Here is a 21,260-nt window from a genome sequence, read left to right on the forward strand (position 1 = left end):
AATATACATAATGCACTATTTTCAATTTAAATGTATTAAAAATATAATACAGTATTTTTAATGTTCCACAATAGAACATGTGAAATAGAACATGTGACTTATACAGTAAATATTACATTCGAATGGGACAGTGTAAAGAAAATAATCTAACTATCTCCTCTTGCCTTCCATTTACTGCTTTATTTCCACGTGACAACCCCATCAACTCAGCTTTGAACTGAATCAATAATGTCTTTCCCGACTTTTTGGCAGATAACGCGTATTACTTGAACAGTAGAAATCATTTATGCAGTTTTCATTTTCAATTTAAGACTGCATTTCATGTTCAATTTCAATTTCAATTTGAGTTTGAATTTCAATTTCAATTTGAGTTTGAATTTCAATTTCGGCTCCACTATAAATATGAGTTGGATCCATTGTTCTCTTCAAGCAACAACTTCCTCAAGGCATCGGAAGGTAACATCAAATGCCATTTGTAAGGTAACACAACCTTTTTCAAAACTTATTAACTTAGATAGTTTTCATGTTATAATTGATTAATCCTAATTTCCATTATTATTTTTTGAACTTGAAACGCGAGGGAAATCCTGACCTTCATAATTTTGAGGAACAAGCTGGGAGATTGGATATGTGAAGAATGCCTTTCAGATATTATCCATTTCAGTCAGCTCATTAAGATAGGATAACCCTAAACCAAAACCGTCAAAACAAAACATACATGATGTAGAAGCAGATGTAGATTTAAAATCTCAACGGTGATGCACTTCGTTCTCAAACAGTTAAAGCATCAGAAACGTTTCAGACGTATGATAAGGGTGATATACGAGAAATGCAACAAAGGGCAACTAAAAATCCTAAGAATTGAGGGCTACAACTTGTAATAATAATAAAAAGAATTGAAAAATACACATGTATAAAGTATCGATACTTAGCTAAATTAACAATGTAAACGATAAAATTCTACTGGTGTAATGCTAATAGGCTTACATGACAAGTGTCGCAACTTGTCATTTATGACTATTTTCATTTTAACAGAACACTTTTATCTGTTTACATTGTTAATTTACCTATTACTTTAAAGTAATAGGTTTTGAAATTCCAAGTACCGATACATCTGATTTATGTGTGTGTATCTTTTATTATTTAACATTATTATTAAAAGATGTAGCGTTCAATTCTTGAGATTTTTTGGTTGCATTTCATTGCATATCCCGTGTAAAACCCAAATCATAAGTTCGATATGCTTATGATGCTTTAAATGTTTGAGAACCAAATGGATTACCTTAGAGATTTTAAATATACAACTGCTTCTACATCAGTTATGTTTGTCTTAGACGGTTTTGGTTTATGGTTATCATATCTTCATGAGCTGGCTGAAATGGATACTATCCGGAAGGCATTCTTCACATCTCCAATCTTCCAGCTTGTTACTCAAAATTATGATGGTCGAGATTTCCCTCACGTTTTATGTTCGTTGATTGCTCCGAATATATCATGATATTTGATATCTGAAGCATTGTTGCTTGATTGGTCGGGATTTCATATCCATACTTACGTCTTTGTATCGATAAACATACTACACGTATCTATATTTTATATTTGAGGATTGTTGAAATATCAATACTAGTTATTAAAGTATTGTACACCTACTCCAAATTTCAGTATGCTTGTACAACAATCTGCGTGCAAATGTATCGATACACATTATTAAAGTATCATTTTTTATAATCTTGACAACAAAGTTTTGATACTTAGAATTTCTAAACCGATTAAAATTTTACAAAACAATTAAAATTTGACACAATCGATTAAATATAACATATTGAAAATGGAAACAACTGGTTTCAATAATTACGCCTATAAAGTATCGGTACCTAAGAAACATGTATCTATACATGACAATATAACATGTTGAAAAATTGACAAAACCGGTTTCAATATAAATAACTTAACAGATAAAAAATTAACAAAATTTGTTTCCATAATTGCGCCTATAAAGTATCGATACACGTCATAAAAGTATCGATGCTTAAAACTTCAAAACGGATTACTTTAAAGTAATATGTAAATTTACAATGTCAAAGGTAAAAATATACCGATTTAATGACAAAATATGTTAAAATAAAGTATCGATACTTTTTTATTTGTATCGATACTTTTTTCCAGTATGCTTCCCAAACTAGATGCATGTAGAACCTATTGATACCAATGACACATGTATCGATACATGACAATATAACATGTTCAAAATTGATAAAAACCGATTTTAATATGACAAAACCGGTAAATAGCTACCGGTTTACAAAAAAGCAAAATGTCTCGAAAGTATCGATACATTACACAAAAGTATCGATACTTCAGTAAGGGTAATGATATCGATTAAATATAAATAACATAATATAACATAACAGGTTCATCAAAATTGACAAAACCAATTTCCATAATTGTGCCTATAAAGTATCGATACACGTACGAAAAGTATCGATTCTTAAAACTTCGAAACCGATTACTTTAAAGTAATAGGTAAATTTACAATGTAAGCTGTAAAAATATACCGGTTTAATGACAAAATAATTTTACATAAAGTAACGATACTTTTTGTATATGTATCAATACTTTTTGTCTAGAATGCTTATCAAATTATATGCACGTAGGAAGAATCGATACATAATAAAAATGTATCGATACATAACAATATAACAGGTTAAAAATTGACAAAACTGGTTTCAATATGACAAAACAAGTAAAAAGATACCAGTTTACACAAAAACGAAACGTCTCAAAAGTATCGATACCTTACACAAAAGTATCGACACTTTAGTAAGAATATTCAATATAAATAACATATCTGGCTATAATGAAAACCCAAAACAAGAGAAATAAATAGAAGACGGCTGTAGTTTTAGAGATCGAGGGAAGTTAGTTGTGAAATAGTAGTAGTAGCGCATTTTTGGAAGCGTAGTTGTTTTTTGTTGATGCAATCGAATCGAAAGTTATGTTTTCAAAACCTAATTTTTTAATTTTATAGTATTCAAAAATAGGGGTTAGGTTTTTAAGTTTGGTTTTTTCGAAGTAAAGAAGCATTTGTTCGCGAAGATGATGACCTTGAAATGGAGCCCGAGAGTATCAACATTGAAGAAAAATGAAAGCAACCACTGGGTGGATATATGTGCTTCTAGTAAGTATCAATGTATTTCTATAATTGTTCTTGAAATGGTAATTGGATTAAAGTATTTAAGAACTTTTAATTGATTACAATTTTTAAATGTTGAGAGTATGACTGAATGCCAAAGGATGTAGAAAGCTGATAATAATGTTTAATGCATAGCCAATTAAACCCAGAGGGCAGGGTCCAAATGGTAAGCCAAGAATTGGTAAAACAAGCTTTCTTTGAGGGTTTAGGGACTGAACCCTCCCACGTAAGGAGTGAATGATTGAACATTACATATAATAGTTGTATTTAGTTATTGAAGAATTGTTTTTAATTGTATATAAGGATAGTTGTAATGATATCTGTTCACGTTTAGAAACCAATTAGTTATTAAAGATTTACCAAGAGCGGTAGCTTCTGCTCTACATGAAGACCGAACCTAGAATCAACTTTTCCATTATATCTATACTACTTAAGAGAACCTGTTGAATGATAGGATTTGCACACAACTGCGAGCATTTTATTGGAAACCCCAAGTACTCCACTAAAATTATGTCATTCAGCAGGTTCCATTGAGCAGTATAGGTATAATGGAGAAGTTGATTCTAGGTTCGGTCTTTATGCAGAGCAGAAGCTACCACTCTTGGTAAATCTTTAAGTTCCAGATTTCTTGTCCTCTGCCTCGAGGATATAGCGTGCTGCATGCATCTAACTAATTGGTTTCAAAACGTGAACGTATATCATTACAACTATCCTTATATACAATGAAGAACAATTCTTCAATAACTGAATACAACTATTATGTAATGTTCAATCATGCACTCCTTATGTGGGAGGGGTTCAGTCCCTAAACCCTCAAAGGAAGTTTATCTTACCAATTCCTAGTTTACCATTTGGACCCTGCAAGGGGGTTTTATTGGCTATGCATTCAACATGATTAACCTGGATAATCCCAACTACAAAACTGATTCGGGCCACGACTTGTGGGAGACTCTATTCTACAGAATGTTTGGCAAGGTTCAAGTACACAATACAAGGGAACATATGGAAAGGTCCAAGTATCGATACTCCAAGTACCAGTTAAAAGTAAGCAATTAGTGCATTGATGATTTCCTTTGCTTTACCTCTTTAAAGTGCATTGTAGATGTCTTTATGTGTAAATCCAACATTCTGATAACCCATATATAAAGAGCTTTGTAGAAGTAATAGTTAAATTTATAAGGTACACGGTAAAATTATACTGGTATAATGATAATAGCGTAAGTTTTTATATATGTATCGATACTTTGTTATATCGGTCTCGATACTTTAATTCCATATAAAGGCTCAAACAATCTGCACGCTAAATGTATCGATATATATATATATATATATATATATATATATATATTTACATACTTATAATTTTGAAACATATTACTTTTAATTATTAGGTTAATTGACAATGAAAACGGTTAAAGTCAATCGGCTTCATGATAATATGAGTAAACAATGTACATGGTGATATGTTGATAAAGCTTGATAACAAATCAAGTAATTAACCGGTTATGTTATCATTAGATTTCTAAGGCTCTATCAACTTAAACTTTGGTAACATTTTAGGTGTTACCTAATATATTCATAATACTAATAACAAATTAAGTAATTAACCTATTTATTATCGTCGGATTTCCAAAGCCCCATCAGCTTTAAAAAGGCGCTTCTATTATGTATATAAGTGCTACCTAATATATTATTATGCTTGATAATATTTCCAGTAATTAACTGGTTATGTTATCGTCGGATTTCTAAGGCTCTATCGGCTTAAACTTTGGTAACATTGTAGGCGTTACCTAATATGTTCATAATTCTAATAACAAATTAAGTAGTTAACCTATTTTGTTATCTTCGGATTTCTAAAGCCCATCAGCTTTAAAAAAACGCTACCTATTACGTTATATAAGCGCTACCTAATATGTTATTAAGCTTGATAATGTTTCCAGTAATTAACCAATTATGTTATCGTCAGATTTCTAAGGCTCTATCAACTTAAACTTTGGTAACATTTTAGGCGTTACCTAATATGTTCATAATACTAATAACAAATTAAGTAATTATCTTATTTTGTTATCATCGGATTTCCAAAACCCCATCAGCTTAAAAAGGCGCTACCTATTACGTTATATAAGCGCTACCTAATATGTTATTATGCTTGATAATGTTTTCAGTAATTAACCGGTTATGTTATCATCATATTTCTAAGGCTCTATCATCTTAAACTTTGGTAACATTTTAGGCATTACCTAATATGTTCATAATACTAATAACAAATTAAGTAATTAACCCATTTTTTATCGTCGGATTTCCAAAGCCCCATCAGCTTTAAAAAGGCACTACCCATTATGTTATATAAGTGCTACCTAATATATTATTATGTTTGATAATGTTTCTAGTAATTAACCGGTTATGTTATCGTCTATATTTTTTTGGCACATTTTACATAGGACGATAACATAACCGGTTATTACCGTTTTTATTAGTAACTCAAATAATATTTCTGGTTAAATCATATAGCATTTTCGGTATCAATTTTAACCGGTCACTTGTTTAACCAGTCACACCGTTTTTTAGCCGTATTTTAACCGTCTCACAACAGAACTTCCCAAAAAGGTCATCTTTAAATTGAATGTGTGATAATCGTAAGTTACTAGATCAGATGAAAACCCCAAATATCAATATGATATTCACCGCTTTACACACCAAAGCGTTCAATGCTTCTCCCACCAAATTGAACAAAAAATGTGATAAAGGGAACCCTTGTAATTCCCAAAAATTTTGACTAGTGACCAAAATATAAGTTTTGAAAGTTTAGTGGCCAATGTATAAATTTGGAAAAGTTTATGAACCAAAAATATAATTTTTAAAATTTATATATTTTGGTTCGTAAATAAATATGTTGGGATATTCGATGAAGCTCAATTGAACAACCGGGTAATTGCCAAGAGGGGGTGAATTGGCTTTTTGTGTTTAGAGAGTAAGGAATAAAAAGGATAGGAAAATTTGTACAAGAATTTATAGTGGTTCGATTTTTCAACCAAGTCCACATGTACTACCATAGCTCCTTACTAAGGATTTTCTAACAAATTCACTAATTTGTTCTTTAATTTTACAGGATAAAGAGATAACATTTACACTCCCTAGCTTTTCACAGTCTAAGCTAAAACCAAACCCCTTTTTCAAAAGAAATAAAATGTAAACAAGAAAATCTCTCTAAGGTAGGGTGTTTACAAAGATTTAAGATCACAAAAACAAGACCTAAAGATATACAATTAAGCTCACACACAAATATTTACAAAAGAAAGAAAAATAAAGATTGAAAACTTTTCTCTTGTGTATAAATGCTTGGATAGGTGTTGGTAACCTTCTTCAAGTGTCCTCAACTTTTTTTATATGTTGGAATGAGTTTGTGGATGTTTTTAGCCGTTGGGGATAATTTTTCTACAAAATAAAACTTCCTAGGACAGGGAGTATTGGTACTCCTTTAATGAGTATTTGTACTTCTTTTATAATTTATTAAATAAATTACTCGTTACTAGTTGTTAGCCTGACCAATATCGATACTATGATAATGGTATCGATACTACTATATAAAGTAATATCGGTACCCCTTTGGGTATCGGTACCTATTTTGCATTATGGAATTTGAGCTATTTGAAAAACAACTGGTAGTATCAATACTACCTAGAGAGTATTGATACTTTCCTTACCTTTGGTATCAATACAACGTGAACAATATTTGTATTGTTCATGCAATATCGATACTTTAAGAACAATATCTGTACTACTTACCCAGAAAAAAGTTTTGTGCTCAAATTATAGTTTTATGGACTTTGAATTATTTTTGAAAACTTTTGAAAACTTTGAACAAATTCAATCAAGTCCAAAAACATTTTGCCTTAATTTGTTATATTAAAATATTATAAAACATAGTTCAACAATCTCCCTCTTTTTTATATAACAAAACATTTGAAAATTGTTTTTGGCAAAACTCTCCCTTAATAAAATATTTAATGAAAAAGAGATATATTTTAGAAAATGTTAAAGCTTTCCCTTTTTCATTGAGAAATTGAATTTATCAAACCTACACCCTTTTTGTTATATAAAAAATAATTCAACTTTAAAGTTCAAAAATAACAATGGAGAGTAAGTGGTAAATTTTAGCATAAAATCATTTGAAAAATCAAAGCTCCCCCTCAATAAAAGCATTCCAAACAAAAATTGACTTTAAAAGCATGACACTTAAAAAATTGAATTTCAACGAAGATAAACAAACATGTTAGTAGCACATGAAATTCAATATATACAAGGTTAATAAACTTTATGCAATATCAATTGTTGAATTTGAGTGCATGTGCATAAAACTATCCAAAAATGTTATGCATTTGAAAATTGATATCAATTGTTAGAGAGATATCCTTTGCAATAACTTATATGCATAAACATTCAAATTAAGGTCAAAAATTAAAATTTGTAAAGACAAAGTATTTGAAAAGTTGATATCAATTGTTAGTGAGATATCATTTGCATTTAAAACCAATTTTGACTAAAATTCATTATGATGAACTAAAAATTATGAAAAAATCATTAAAACTTTAAAATGTTCATCATAACACTTTTTAACATATATGAGATATAAGGCATAAATTGATTTAAAATCAAAACTCATGCATGTATACAACAAATAGGCAACCAATTAATCAAAACAAAAACATTAAGCTTAGAGGTCACCCATTCCTTATCAAGTGTGGCTAGAGCATTTGAATATCTTCACTTTCATCACCATTGCTCCCACACACCTAAAAGAGACATTTAAATAGATTTTGGTATCCAAATTGCTTTGAATCATTGAACATTAGTTTCAATGCCCCTTGTTCCCTTTGGAACCCATACTTGTTTAATTTTAAAACGTTTTCCTTTCTTTAAAGGACAAGTATGTTCCAAATGACCATGAAAATGGCAATGTGAGCATTTTTTTCATTTTTAAACATAATGAGTTGTTTCTAGAAATTAATTCTTTTTCTATTGTTAAGCTTTCAAGCTTAACTTTCAAATCAATTTTTTTTCTCTAAATCATTGATTTTGATTTTTGAAAGCTCTAAATCATTTTTCAAAGTTTATTTTGTTTTTCAAAATCTAATATTGCTTTAAAAAGAAAATCATTTTCAACTTTGAATTTTGAAATCAATTTCTTATATTTGGAATTAATAGTCTTAAATTCCAAATACAACTTATCATAGGTATCTTGTAACTCTTTAAATAAATAAGAATTTGAATCACAAGAGTTAGATGATACCTCGGGCTTTTCAAGAGCCATTAAGGACATCGCCTTTGTTGGTTCTTCTTTTTTTGTTAAGCTTTCAAGCTTAACTTTCAAATCAATTTTTTCCCTAAATCATTGATTTTGATTTTTTAAATCTCTAAATCATTTTTCAAAGTTTCATTCTGTTTTTCAAAATCTAATTTTGCTTTAAAAAGAAAATCATTTTTAACTTTGAATTTTGAAATCAATTTCTTATATTTGGAATTCATGATCTCAAATTCCAAATAGGACTCATTATAGGAATCTTGTAACTCTTTAAATGAATAAGAATTTGAATCATAAGAGTTAGAGGATACCTCGGGCTTTTAGGAGCCATTAAGGACACCACCTTTGTTGGTTCTTATTTATTGTTTCCATGAAGCTCTTTGAGCTTATTCCAAAGCTCCTTGGCATTTGAAAAAGAAGAAATGCATTCACAGACATCAGAACCAAATGCACAAAACAACATGTGCATGGCCTTGGCATTTTGTTAGGCTTTCTTCCATTCTTAGGCACTCTACTCCTTCGTCTTCTTCTTTGGAGAAGAGTAGTCATTCTCAATCATCTCCCATGCTTCAAGATCATTGGATTGAATAAATAACTTCATTAATTTCTTCCAATGATGATAGTTGGCTCAATTGAAGTATAGAGGCTTGTTGATTGGTTGGGAGTCTTCTATGTTGAACGAGTTGGAGGTGGAAGTCATCTTCTCGGTATGTTAGAAATGAATAGAGCTTCTTCAAGGATCATCTCAAGGTGGTTAAACCTTCTAATGAGTCAATCTCTGATACCAATTATTGACATATTCGATAGAGCTCAATTGAACAATCAGGTAATTTACCAAGAGGGTGAATTGGATTTTTTAGTTTAGGGAGTAAAGAGTAAAAAGGATAGGAAAATTTGCACAAGGATTTATAGTGGTTCGACTTCTTAGCCAAGTCTACATCCACTAACTTAGCTCCTTACTAAGGATTTTTGAACAAATTCACTAATTTTTCTTTCTTTTTACATGATAAAGAGATAACCTTCACACTCCCTAATTTTTCACAGGTTAAGCTAGAATCAAATCCCTTTTTCAAAAGGAATAAAACCTTTTCTCTTATGTACAAATGGTGATTAAAATATAAAGTTTATGAAAGTTGAGTAATTTGGTGATGAATATGGTAGTTTAAGGGTTGAAGTGTTATGTTAGAAATGTTGAAGTTGTTATTGAATAATGAAGTGAAATTATATTAAATAAATATAGAATATAAATGATGGATTTTATTATTGGATTTGGATTATGTTAGTTCAACACTAATATATATTTTGAATAATTGTGTTGTGTATATGATTTTTGTCTAGACTGTGATAAATATCATGATCAAAGTGAATTAAAGGCTAAAGATAAAATATTAGAGTAAATATATAGACTATAAAGGTTCAATAGTGAGGCAAATAAGGTGAGTGCATTTTATTTATTTAAATTATGTTTAATTGAGGAAATCTTACGATAAGTCAACCTCAAATGTTTTTAAAAGAAAAGTTTTGAATCAAATAATAGAATATTTCCATATTTTTTTTATCAAAATGATTATGATTTATTTTGGGTATGAATTACCCAATATGTTTTTATATGATATTTTCTAAAAGGATAATTAAATAAGTTTCATAAAATGATTTTTAGGGCATGAGCTGCCCAAATTATTTTATCTGATATATGTATTTTAATTATGGATGATTTTGGGTATGAACTACCCAATGCACTAGTTTTGATAAATGATGTTTAAAAATGATACTTATGGAAAATGTTGGATTTATAAATGATATGAATTTATCGTAAAACCCATTGTATGTTGCATTGTGAGTCGTAGGTACAATTGACATGCCATGAGGTGGACTGATCTTAGTTTTAAAGATAACGATATGGTACATTCGTGAACATTATGTGTAGCATCGTTGGTGCAAATGATATGATGCACTTGGAGTGCATATTTATGTTTCTGATGATAGCACCTGGAGTGCTTATTGCGCAAACTCGTCTGAATCATGTACCTTGCATTCTCTTTAGATATATTAGGCTATGAATCCAAGAAAAATTTATGAACCTGAAAAATGAGTTATGATATGAAAATAAACAAAAGGTGAAAGTACTAGTTATGAGAACTAGAATTGTGATTGAATAGAAATGCATATTCTATTGATTATTATGACCTGACATTTGATTGTCATGCTTTTTAAGAATATGTGAGATATTGGTTTCGACATGTTTCAGATATGATGAAATGACTTATTAAATTCGGTTTGTGAATTTCAAAAGTTTTATATAATGAATTATACTCTTTTGATTTTATTAAGTTGTTTATATTTTATCACTTTAGTTTGTTTATAATGCCTCATTAAGTTATAGTTAGCGTATAATTATTTTCATGTGTAAGTAAAGAAAAGGATAAGTACGCGAAGTGAGAAGCTCCATGAGCATCCCCTCTTGGGAAATTATACCAACCTAAAATATTAGGAAGACATCTTTGACTTATTAGTGGCATGTATATTATGAATGTTCTGGTTGCTCTGATAGACTAGCTTAATATGGTTGGTAGTAGATATAAGTAGTAGTATAAATGAATAATATTTTAGAATAGGTAAATTGATTGAGTTTTAAATTAGGCAGTGTTATGGCAATATTAAATATGTTATGAAACAACTTCAAACTGCCTAGTTACTCCCTAAAATCGGATTTAAATTAGACGAAAAATATTATTTGATGTTTTTACGCAATTAATTAAAGTGGTTTTAATTGGTAAATTGAAATTTTAAAATGAAACAAAATTTTACGGGTTTTCAATTATGAAATGTTATAAAAAGTTAGTGTAACATCTTTAACTCATATTTAGGTACGTATACGGGTTTTGGGTGTTACATTTATTAGTATTAAAGCTATATAGGTGTAGCCGATTCTCGGCCTAAACCGAGTTTGTTTTATGTTAAAAATGTGTGCATGGCACTAGGATGTCAATATTACTGACATGATATGGTTAGGTTATTCAATTGTTGATGTTGCTCCTTACTAACGTAAATTTGAAATGTGATTGTGTTAGAAGTTGGGAGTAGAAGGATTGTATCGAATGATCGATTTTAAGCTTCAGGATGGATTAAAGTGTAAGTGTAAGAAAACTGATAATACGAAAAATAAGATTAAGATTGTAACCGACCCAAACAGATTAGAGAGAACCTTAGTATTTCACCACAGAAATGTTGGAACTGTAAGAGATTATCCTCCATTTTGTGAAAGAAATGCCCTACATCTTGATGAGGAGGAAGCTGATATGTGGTCATAGCTTACTCGTCTGAAGAATGAGGCTATTGATTAGAGAGATGTCTATTTGAGCTAATCTTGAATGATAGAGTAAAGGTTAAACCCTTAAGACCATAGGGCAAGGGTAAGCAATTTATAAATTATCTGCTAAAAGTTCAAAGAGAGTTAAGTTCTTAGTGAATTTGATGAAACTATTTTATCCTTCAGAGAATTCAAAATAAGTTTGAATGTAGAACAATTAATTCATTATCGGGTAATATTAGATTGTTGTATAAAGTTATTATTTTGAAAGACTTAAAGGGGTTTCAAGATCATAGTAATTGGAGGAAGAATACAGAGATGAGAAATTATTTAGAAATTAATCACAAGTGATAAAGTAGCTATTAATATTCAATATCAGAACTTGTGGATAAGTTGTAATAGAAAATATTGCCCAATAAGCATTCAAGGAAAAATCAAAAGTGTAATGATAATAATTATTGAATTGGAATAAGACTAATTGTTGCTTAGGGCTTGTAGATATTGATTGTGAAGAGGAAAGATGATTTCATTTTCATGTGGACATATATATATTATTAGTAGTTAAGTGAGATTATAGTAAAATATGAGTATCCTTCCAAAAGATAGATGAACTTCTAGATTAACTAAAAAGTACATTGGAACTTTCTAAGGCTAATATTTGATTTGAATAACATTAGTAGTGATCAAAGAGAAGGTTATTTCTAAAATGGTCATTAGGATCTGACGTGACTAAAATGAGTTTAAGATAAGCTATTCGGATTAGACATTACTTTTATATCATTTGTGTATTGGATAAATTGAGTTTTCACTGTATTTAGATTGGTTTGGGTAACATTCTTAAATGATATTTAATCTATAAAGATAAATGAATGATATGATACACATCTTTGTATATTATTTCGGAATCTCCTAAGGGAAATAAGAGTAGTTAATTGGAAAGTACAAGTTATAATAGTAGAAACTTCAAATAATTTTTCTAAAGTTTGAAGTTTCTTAGGATTTTTTGGTTATCAAAAGTTGTGAAGAATTTATTATTGATTCACTTCCCATTATTCAATTTATGGAGAAAAATATTTGTAATTTATTTGGACTGAAAATGTCAAGAAAGATAAAAATGTAGAATAGTAAAGTTTACCAAGATTCTATGATTTAAAGGGTACATTGGAAAATTTGTTATAAATTCTGTAAAAATCATTATATGGTGATTGTCACACTGTTGGATTCGTCTATCTGTCTATGTTTGTGTAAAACAAGTGGAAGTTGATTCTGAATTATTTATTAGAAGATATGAATTTTTATCCGATGATCGGTTATAAATTGGGATAACAAGTCTGCTCAAATCAAATTTTGTATATTGGATTAGAAAATTCGCCATAAAAATTATACAAGTTGAACTAGAAAGAGTACTTTATATGGTTAGACTCGTATTCAAGTCTACTTTTTAATGAAATAAAAATAATAATTTTTGAGTGTATAGATTTATAAAGAATATTATTTATTTACCAGTAGTGTAAACTATTAGAGAAAAAAGATGGTGATAAATCATGCAAGAATTATATGTCTGATAGTGGCGCATTTCATAATAGTCTGATATGCGTTACAAAACAAGAAGTGAAAGTTGCAACTTATGATTTAAGAAGCTTAAAGCTTATATAAGGAAATTTTTTGAATTGAGATCAAGAGTTGATAGATATTATACTTGAAGATTTAACGGCCCCTGCAGAAGTGTATTGAGTATTGATAATATAATACTCTTCATAAAGAAATGAAAGTTTAAAGTACAGATTGAATCAAAGAAGTTTAAGTTGAGATAAAGGAGAATAATTGGATTTCTTAAAGATTATAAGCTAGTTATCAACTATCGTCTGGAAAAACTAGTGTGGAAGCTGATACATTATGCTTAAAGACTTTTTTACGTTGAAAGTTTTGGAAATGCTAGGTAGTCAATGAAAGAATATGAGAAGTGCATAACAATAATGGATAAAGGAATTGAAAATGGAATTAAAGATTTTAAAGTAATGCAAAGGAATGTTTATAACATAATGGTAAAATATATACGAAATAACAAGGAATTGATGAAAAAATTTCTCTCCAAGGTGTATGAAAATATTTAGACTATGCGCCCTAAAGGAAATAAAAGAGTTGTTATAGATGGTTAAGCATAATAAACGTTATAATTAAGTTTGGTCTTATAAGCATTATATGACGAATAGTATAAACAAGGTATTAAATGTTCTCGGGATTTCAGCGATTGATTTCCATATCTTGATGGAAATAGAAGTGAATTAGTATGAACATTGTTACAAAATTTCCTTATACTAAACAAGAAGGATTCGATATAAGTAATGGTGGTTAAAGAAAATAAGTGATATCATCACGTTTTCATCTACAAAGGGAGTACTTTTGAACATCTTTATATTGAATTTACTTATTATTAGCTTTATAATATATGCTATTATAATACATTTTATGATAAGAATATTAGTTAAGTAACTTAGTATGAATTCATATTACACATTGTTATTTTAATATGTTAAGCATGTTAGGATAGTTTTATTATCATATTAAGCATGATTATTAAATATATATCAAGGCAGCATACTTATAATGCATTTCATTAGTTTATTTGCATTCATATTAACTCTTAGGCTTTATACATTATCTTACACATATTAGGAGATGATGTACTTAGCTCATGACCATCATACTTAGCTCATATTACCATAAACAAACATGGCAGCAAGGTATTTAGCTCGTTTTAGCTCAATATCATGAACTTACCTTGTTTCCTTGCACATATAGGTACAATGGAGTGTGATGCACGTTGAGGTAGCTTGGTGAATGATTTGGACGTCATACATAGCTCACAAACAGCTCACAAAGTACAAGGCAGCTCATGGAATGCTAAGGGAAGCTCGATTCAGCTGGAGAAGCTTCAGGCTAGCTAAACTTAGCTAGTTGGACTATTTGAAGCTGAGTTGCTAAAAGTGATGACAAAGGTAGCTGAATGTAGCTGAACATGCTGTTATGGAGCTCAAAAGGACTCGGCTAGGAAGATCATTCACAAACATCCCCATGCTTGCTAGCTAGCTCAACACTCAAGCTAGCTTGGAGGAGACACATGCACGCCTAAGAAGAAGCACATGACCAGCAATCATCCCATGCACATGGGTGCACCACAAGGCTTCCTAGAACACCCATGTGCCGTGCATATGACCAGCCCCATGTGCCTTGCATGTGAACTCATTTAGGCGCCAAGATGAAGAGCCCTCTCCCTATTCGGCCAAGCATCATCTCCCATCCAAATTGGCGCCAACTTGAGGAGACACAAGAACTATTCGGCCAAGGATCATTTCCCTCCATCTAGGGCCGAACCTCCTCTCTTTTAGCATTTAAATTATGTCTTTATAGGGAGATACATAGGCTGGCCGAATCATCTTGTATTTATTCGGCCATGTCTCTCCATTTCCTATAATAGGAAAACATTCCATCATTTGTAACTACACCTTTTATTCAATTAAAGTGAGATTATTCTCTTAAGTCCTGGTGACTTTTTATCGACTTATCAAGTATTTTATACTTGTGCTGTCAACCCCTTTTCTTTCATCTTGATACTTCTGGTTCCTAGTTCATATAACTAGTGGGTCAAAGTACTTAACACCACCCCTTGAAGAAGCAATATAAAGATTGGGTCTCTGCTCTCTATAGCATTGGTTCTTCTTTGAGATTTCTTCAAGATACTATCCTCACAACCATCCCTTTATTTCATCTCCATAACCATAGCCTTATCAACTATCTTCCGCTTCCATTACTCATTATTTAAATAGCCTACCAATTCACCCATACGTCTACTACCCTTAACCATTCTATTTTGATCCATTCACTTTGCAGGTTGTTTTGTTTCCTTCCTAGATCCACAATCATTTGAAAAGGTACAAGTACCTTACATCAAGCGGTAATCAGAGCTTTGGTGGAAGAAGCAACGTGCAACAACAACAAAAAGAAAAATACAAAAAGAAGTGCAAAAGTGAAGTTCAAAAGTGAAGTGCAAAGTTAAAAAAAAATCAGCAAAGAAAATTGAAGGACTCAAAAGTCAAAGCACTCAAAAAGAAGAAAAAAAGAAAAGAAAAGAAAGAAAAGTTGGAAGCACTCATCAACAATTCTCATCACCAAGCATTTTCAAGTAAGCCTTTAAAATTGATTGTGGTGATAGAAGGTTGTGAAGTGACTTGTGTAAGTAACCCTTTCATTCTCTTCTTTCTAATTTCTAAGCCACCTTTTCAATTATATTTGCTTTCCATTCCTACTAACCATTTGCAGCCGACGCCAAACAAGTGAAATTACTCGATATAGTCTTGAGTAAAAGTTCATTAGAACTTGAGACAAGAGAATTGAGGGAAAAAGGCTGGAGCGTGTGTGAGATCAGAAGAGGACAAGTAAAAGCCATTAAAGTCCTAGAGTGCAAACACGAGCGGAATTGAGTGACATCAAGTTTTCTTGGAGTGACTCGTGAGGCTTTGTGAGAATATATTCTAGTAAGGTCTTTTACACATCTTATTATTTTCTTATTTATTAACCATGTCTCGGAGTTCAGGACGATCCCCAGAAAGAGAATCCCCTAATTTGTAGACTCAAGCCGTTATGCGTGAAATGGCAAGATTGCTGAAATTAGAATTGGAGCCTTTGCAAGATCGTCTGGATCAATTAGAAGTATCTCTAGGCAATCGGAGAGTAAATCGCCCTAGAATGGAAGAAGACTTAGAAGAGGAAGAGGCTGAAGTAACATCAGTAGCAAGGAGATATGTTCATCGAAATCAAAATGACAACTTCAGCAACATTAAAGTGACTATTCCTCCATTTCAAGGATAAACTGATCCAGAAGCCTATCTTGACTGGGTAATCAAAATTGAACACATTTTTGAATGCCAAAACTATACGGAGCAAAAGAAGGTTAGACTTGCTGCTATGGAATTCGTTGACTATGCCTTAGTTTGGTGGGATCAGTTGGTGAGTTCAAGAAGACGAAATGGTGAACGCCCCATCACAACTTGGGAAGAAATGAAGGCCCTTATGAGAAAAAGGTTTGTTCCTAATCACTATCACCGAGATCTCTATCATAAGTTACAAAATCTGAAACAAGGAAGCAAGAACGTTGAAGATTATTTCAAGGAGATGGAGATTGCCATGATCCGAGCCAATGTGGATGAAGATAGAGAAGCAACAATGGCAAGGTTCTTATCTGGTCTAAATATTGATATTGCTAACCTTGTTGAACTTCAGCATTATGTAGAAATTGAAGAGATGGTGCATGTGGCCATGAAAATTGAAAGACAACTCAAAAGGAAATCCTACACTAGGAGCAGTCCAAATTCGGCCACCAAATGGAAGCAAGAACCTATTACCTTCCGGAAACAAACTCCAATCCAACCAAAGGATAGCGCAGAGATACCCAAATCTGAACAAATGGGCGAATCTAGCAAGGGTAAAGAAAAACAAACCAGCACTTTCGAGAGATCAAGAGACATCAAATGTTTCAAGTGTTTTGGAAAAGGACATGTTGCTAGTCAATGTCCCAACCGAAATGCCATGATGGTACTTGACAATGGAGATATTGTATCAGATTCTTATGAGCCTATTTTTGACGAGGAACCTGAAATAATACAAGACGAAGAAACGGAAGAAAATGCAGATCATGGTGAAATGCTTGTTTCAAAGAGGTGCCTACAATCACAAACATCCCAAGAGGATATTCAAAGAAACAATATCTTTCATACAAGGTGCCATGTCAAGGATAAGGTTTGCACAATGATCATCGATGGAGGAAGTTGCACAAATGTAGCCAGCACTCTTATGGTTGAAAAACATGGATTGGCAACGTCAAAGCATCCTACTCCGTATAAACTCCAATGGCTCAATGAAGGAGATGAGTTAAATGTTACCAAACAGGTTTTAATTCATTTTTCAGTTGGTAGGTACAAGGACGAGGTGCTTTGTGACATTGTCCCTATGCATGCTAGCCACATTTTACTTGGGAGACCATGGCAGTATGATAAAAGGGCTATTCATGATTGTTTTCACAATCAATACACTTTTAAGCATGATGGACGCAAGGTGACCTTGATGCCTTTAACGCCCAAAGAAGTGCAACAAGATCAATTGCATATGAGAAAGAGTGTACAAGCATGGCGCAAAGACAAAACCCCAACAAAGAATGAAGAGGAACAAAACAAGAAACCAAACTTCTTCATAGAGAAACGTGATGGTTCAATGCTGGAAAATGAAGGGTCTTCTACGAACAATGGTGATGTTTGGGACTTAAAGTCGCAACTCTTCACCAATGGGTTTAATCTTCAAAAGGTAAGTAACCCTTTATATGAAAACTTTTCTCTTCTCACTTTTCAGGACCAATCACGTAAAAGGTCACTTCCAAAAGGGATATCCTTAGATAAAGATCATTTCCAAAAGGTATCTGTTGGTAAATCATATTCCAAAGAAAGACCTAAAAGGAAATCTTACGAAAAGGTACCTAAAGGAAGAACACAAACGTTCAAAGAATACTTTCTAATAGCAAAGAGGCGTAAAGCTATGCAAGGACAGAATGAACTCGATTTGAGGACAAATCGCCCTAAAGAAGGGGGGATGATATCATCACGTTTTCATCTACAAAGGGAGTACTTTTGAACATCTTTATATTGAATTTACTTATTATTAGCTTTATAATATATGCTATTATAATACATTTTATGATAAGAATATTAGTTAAGTAACTTAGTATGAATTCATATTACACATTGTTATTTTAATATGTTAAGCATGTTAGGATAGTTTTATTATCATATTAAGCATGATTATTATATATATATCAAGGCAGCATACTTATAATGCATTTCATTAGTTTATTTGCATTCATATTAACTCTTAGGCTTTATACATTATCTTACACATATTAGGAGATGATGTACTTAGCTCATGACCATCATACTTAGCTCATATTACCATAAACAAACATGGCAGCAAGGTATTTAGCTCGTTTTAGCTCAATATCATGAACTTACCTTATTTCCTTGCACATATAGGTACAATGGAGTGTGATGCACGTTGAGGTAGCTTGGTGAATGATTTGGACGTCATACATAGCTCACAAACAGCTCACAAAGTACAAGGCAGCTCATGGAATGCTAAGGGAAGCTCGATTCAGCTGGAGAAGCTTCAGGCTAGCTAAACTTTAGCTAGTTGGACTATTTGAAGCTGAGTTGCTAAAAGTGATGACAAAGGTAGCTGAATGTAGCTGAACATGCTGTTATGGAGCTCAAAAGGACTCGGCTAGGAAGATCATTCACAAACAGCCCCATGCTTGCTAGCTAGCTCAACACTCAAGCTAGCTTGGAGGAGACACATGCACGCCTAAGAAGAAGCACATGACCAGCCATCATCCCATGCACATGGGTGCACCACAAGGCTTCCTAGAACACCCATGTGCCGTGCATATGACCAGCCCCCATGTGCCTTGCATGTGAACTCATTTAGGCGCCAAGATGAAGAGCCCTCTCCCTATTCGGCCAAGCATCATCTCCCATCCAAATTGGCGCCAACTTGAGGAGACACAAGAACTATTCGGCCAAGGATCATTTCCCTCCATCTAGGGCCGAACCATCCTCTCTTTTAGCATTTAAATTATGTCTTTATAGGGAGATACATAGGCTGGCCGAATCATCTTGTATTTATTCGGCCATGTCTCTCCATTTCCTATAAATAGGAAAACATTCCATCATTTGTAACTACACCTTTTATTCAATTAAAGTGAGATTATTCTCTTCTTAAGTCCTGGTGACTTTTTATCGACTTATCAAGTATTTTATACTTGTGCTATCAACCCCTTTTCTTTCATCTTGATACTTCTGGTTCCTAGTTCATATAACTAGTGGGTCAAAGTACTTAACACCACCCCTTGAAGAAGCAATATAAAGATTGGGTCTCTGCTCTCTATAGCATTGGTTCTTCTTTGAGATTTCTTCAAGATACTATCCTCACAACCATCCCTTTATTTCATCTCCATAACCATAGCCTTATCAACTATCTTCCGCTTCCATTACTCATTATTTAAATAGCCTACCAATTCACCCATACGTCTACTACCCTTAACCATTCTATTTTGATCCATTCACTTTGCAGGTTGTTTTGTTTCCTTCCTAGATCCACAATCATTTGAAAAGGTACAAGTACCTTACATCAAGCGGTAATCAAAGCTTTGGTGGAAGAAGCAACGTGCAACAACAACAAAAAGAAAAATACAAAAAGAAGTGCAAAAGTGAAGTGCAAAGTTAAAAAAAAAAATCAGCAAAGAAAATTGAAGGACTCAAAAGTCAAAGCACTCAAAAAGAAGAAAAAAAGCAAAGAAAAGAAAGAAAAGTTGGAAGCACTCATCAACAATTCTCATCACCAAGCATTTTCAAGTAAGCCTTTAAAATTGATTGTGGTGATAGAAGGTTGTGAAGTGACTTGTGTAAGTAACCCTTTCATTCTCTTCTTTCTAATTTCTAAGCCACCTTTTCAATTATATTTGCTTTCCATTCCTACTAACCATTTGCAGCCGACGCCAAACAAGTGAAATTACTTGATATAGTCTTGAGTAAAAGTTCATTAGAACTTGAGACAAGAGAATTGAGGGAAAAAGGCTGGAGCGTGTGTGAGATCAGAAGAGGACAAGTAAAAGCCATTAAAGTCCTAGAGTGCAGACACGAGCGGAATTGAGTGACATCAGGTTTTCTTGGAGTGACTCGTGAGGCTTTGTGAGAATATATTCTAGTAAGGTCTTTTACACATCTTATTCTTTTCTTATTTATTAACCATGTCTCGGAGTTCAGGACGATCCCCAGAAAGAGAATCCCCTAATTTGTAGACTCAAGCCGTTATGCGTGAAATGGCAAGATTGCTGAAATTAGAATTGGAGCCTTTGCAAGATCGTCTGGATCAATTAGAAGTATCTCTAGGCAATCGGAGAGTAAATCGCCCTAGAATGGAAGAAGACTTAGAAGAGGAAGAGGCTGAAGTAACATCAGTAGCAAGGAGAGATGTTCATCGAAATCAAAATGACAACTTCAGCAACATTAAAGTGACTATTCCTCCATTTCAAGGACAAACTGATCCAGAAGCCTATCTTGACTGGGTAATCAAAATTGAACACATTTTTGAATGCAAAAACTATACGGAGCAAAAGAAGGTTAGACTTGCTGCTATGGAATTCGTTGACTATGCCTTAGTTTGGTGGGATCAGTTGGTGAGTTCAAGAAGACGAAATGGTGAACGCCCCATCACAACTTGGGAAGAAATGAAGGCCCTTATGAGAAAAAGGTTTGTTCCTAATCACTATCACCGAGATCTCTATCATAAGTTACAAAATCTGAAACAAGGAAGCAAGAACGTTGAAGATTATTTCAAGGAGATGGAGATTGCCA

Source organism: Hibiscus syriacus, unplaced genomic scaffold (assembly GCF_006381635.1).
Source record: "Hibiscus syriacus cultivar Baekdansim isolate YM2019G1 unplaced genomic scaffold, ASM638163v2 tig00111783_pilon, whole genome shotgun sequence".
NCBI lineage: Eukaryota > Viridiplantae > Streptophyta > Magnoliopsida > Malvales > Malvaceae > Hibiscus > Hibiscus syriacus.